The sequence below is a fragment of the Neomonachus schauinslandi genome, chromosome 4, assembly GCF_002201575.2.
Source record: "Neomonachus schauinslandi chromosome 4, ASM220157v2, whole genome shotgun sequence".
Taxonomy (NCBI): Eukaryota; Metazoa; Chordata; class Mammalia; order Carnivora; family Phocidae; genus Neomonachus; species Neomonachus schauinslandi.
Window position 1 is genome coordinate 16,277,344 of NC_058406.1, and position 3,660 is coordinate 16,281,003.

Here is a 3,660-nt window from a genome sequence, read left to right on the forward strand (position 1 = left end):
TTTCTTTCTTTCTTTCTTTCTTTCTTTCTTTCTTTCTTTCTTTCTTTTTTTAAGATTTGTATATTTATTTGAGAGAGAGAGAGAGCATGTGAGCAGGGGGAGGGGCAGAGGCAGAGGGAGAAAGAGAGAATCTCCCGCAGACTCCATGCTGAGCATGGAGCCTGACGCAGGGCTCAATCCCACAACCCTGAGATCATGACCTGAGCCGAAACCAAGAGTCGGAGGCTTCATCGACTGCGCCACCCAGGCGCCCCACTTACAGAGGTTTTCTGCTTATAACGTCACAGACCCCTGCCCAAGGGATCAAGGGGTCCTCCTGCAACATCTTAACTGACCATGAAACCAAGATCCTTCCCCTCTTGATTCTCCCCACACACCCCCCACCCAAACCCTCCCCAGCCTGGCACTAGCTCGGCCATCCAGTTAGAACAAACGTCACTCCCCTGCTCAATAACCTTCGGCGGTTCCCCAGTGCCAACTGGATATAGTTCTAGCCCATGAGCCTGGCCTTCAAGGCTCTCCATGGGCTGGCCTTCTGGTCTCACCCCCTCTGCTCCTGGACAAAGACTGTCTCCTCTCGGGCGCCTGGGTGGCTCAGTCGTTAAGCGTCTGCCTTCGGCTCAGGTCATGATCCCGGGGTCCTGGGATCGAGTCCCACATCGGGCTCCCTGCTCCGTGGGAAGCCTGCTTCTCCCTCTCCCACTCCCCCTGCTTGTGTTCCTACTCTCGCTGTGTCTCTCTCTGTCAAGTAAATAAATAAAAAATCTTTAAAAAAAAAAAAGACTATCTCCTCTCGAGACTGCCAGGTCCTCTATCTTTCGGGCAAGCCCCGTGCTGTCCCACCTCGGTGCCCTTATGCCCACAGTTCCCCTCTGCTCCGCCTGCCTTACCGTCCTGCACAGCCCCACTCAAGCCACTTCATCTCCCTGCAGCTGGCCGTCCCTAAGTCACTCTTCTGGCTCCTCTGACCTACCCCCCCGCCCCCATTCCTCACGTGTGCAGGGCTGAGCACACACAGCCTGCGTCTGGCTTTTCACTCATGCCCAGCCATCTGCCCAGCTTGCGGTGAGCTCCTTATCCTGCCCACCTCTGAACCCCACAGAGCCCAATGGGCACAGCAGCCACTCCATAAAGACGCGGTGCCTGATTGGCCAAGGACACAGGCATAGGACCCTCCAGAGTCCCAGCCCTTGTACCTGCTTGCTGTAGCCCCTCCTACTAGCCCTAGTCCACAAGACTGTGGACCGATCCTGACCTGGGGCAGGAGGGATTTAAGGCACTCTGGCCTCTCACACGGGGTCGTGGCAACCAGACTGTTTGGAAGCTGGCCTCTTTCTCAGGACTCCATTCACTAGGCACAGCTTCTGGTCTCCTGGGCCTCAGGCCTGGCCTTGATGACCTGACCCAACCTCAGACTTTCCAACAGAGACCAGGAGCCTTTTCTCCAAGGCCTGGGCCTTCTTTTTGCTGTCCAACCCTTTTTTTTTTTTTTTTTTATTATGTTATGTTAGTCACCATACAATACATCATTAGTTTTTGAGGTAGTGTTCCATGATTCATTGTTTTTGTGTAACACTCAGTACTCCATGCAGTACGTGCCCTCCTTAATACCCATCGCCAGGCTAACCCATCCCCCCTCCCCCCTCCCCTCTAAAACCCTCAGTTTGTTTCTCAGAGTCCATAGTCTCTCATGGTTCATCTCTCCCTCCAATTCCCGCCCCCCATTTTTCCCTTCCTTCTCCTAGTGTCCTCCATGCTATTCCTTATGTTCCACAAATAAGTGAAACCATATGATAATTGACTTTCTCTGCTTGACTTATTTCACTTAGCATAATCTCCTCCAGTCCATCCACGTTGATGTAAAAGTTGGGTATTCATCTTTTCTGATGGCTGAGTAATATTCCATTGTATATATGGACCACATCTTCTTTATCCATTCATCTGTTGAGGGGCATCTCTGCTCTTTCCACAGTTTGGCTATTGCGGACATTGCTGCTATGAACACTGGGGTGCATATGGCCCTTCTTTTCACTACATCTGTGTCTGTGGGGTAAATACCCAGGAGTGCAATTGCTGGGTCATAGGGTAGCTCTATTTTTAATTTTCTGAGGCATCTCCACACTGTTTTCCAAAGTGGCTGCACCAACTTGCATTCCCACCAACAGTATAAGAGGGTTCCCCCTTCTCCACAACCTCTCCAACATTTGTTGTTTCTTGCCTTGTCAATTTTTGCCATTCTAACTGGTGTAAGGTGGTATCTCAGTGTGGTTTTGATTTGAATGTCCAACCCTTTCAGTACAAAGCGTCTGCCTGGCCTTTGACTCTGGCAGTAGCAGTTACAATAACCACACCACAGTTGACTTACTGTGCCCCTACTGCTCAATGTACATTAGTTCTTTCAATTTCCACCGCAAACCCTAGGGGATACAAAATACTATCCCATTTCACAGATGAGAATCTGAGGCTTGGAGGGAGCAAGTGATTTGCCCAGGGTCACACAGCTGCAGGTACACAGCGAGGATTGGAGCCTGCTTCCATTTGTCTCAAAGCTCTTGCTAAACCTGTGAAGCCTCCTCCATAGACCCCCAGCCTTTCTGCCAAACCCATCGGACCTTGGGGGGTGGGGATTCTTGAGCCTTTGCAGTTGGATCTGTCTATGCAGGGCTGTACTCCCCTCCCCCAGGGGCAGACCCGGCTGCTGGTGTCAAGCACATGCAGGGCACCCCTCTTGCTGCAAGGACCCAGGCACAGCTGGCGGCGGCCAAGAAATCAGCGCTTATCTCCAATGGTGCCTCAAGCCAGCTGGTTCTCCTGCAGGACCTACATTCCTCTGACCCCTGACGCTGCCACTTTCCCTCCACCAGAACCACCACCCCCACCCCAGGCAGGACCCTCTTAACAGGGCCCCTTTTGTGCCTTCCTCAGTCTGCTCCCAGATCTGCCAGAACTCCGGGGCTCCCTGCGTGTCCAGCCGTACCTGCCCTGTCAAATACACCTGCCTGTCCACAAACATGAATACATCGAAACCCTTCACCTTTATTGTTGCTCTTTCCCAGCCAGTGGGGAGGGTTCTCCTCAACGGCTCTCTGGGAAGATTGGGGAGATTGGGGTTTCAGCACAGGAACCAGGACCAAGATAACAGGGGAGCCCCGAGGTGACCCCCAACAGCTCTCAGGACCTTGCCTATCCCATCACTGCCTCGATGCCTCCTTTTTTCCTTTGCCCCCTTCTCACAGGGAATGGGGATGGGGTTGAAACTCAGATCTCCTGGCTGGGCTAGCAGTTGGGCAGGGGAAGGAAGGGAAGTGGTTCCCCTCAGGTCTGTGACCCCTGACCTTTGCACACACCCCCTTGACCCTGACTCCCAGCCCTCCACATGCCAGAGCCCTTTCAGTTGCAAGTGAGAAAAACCTCCTCGATCCAACTTAGGAGCAAAGGAGGAACTTCTCAGGGGAGCCCAGAGGTGTCCTACAGGACCCAGAGCAGGTGGGATAGCTCGATCTCCGTGGACGTGGATCCAGACATGGGTGGCCCCAGCCCAGGGCCATCGGGTCTCCCTTTGAGACATCTCATCTCTGTGCTTCTCTCTGCAGGTTGGCCCTCTCACCTGTTAAGGCAAGTGGAGAAAAATGCACGTCCCCAAACAACGGCCTTGCCCAC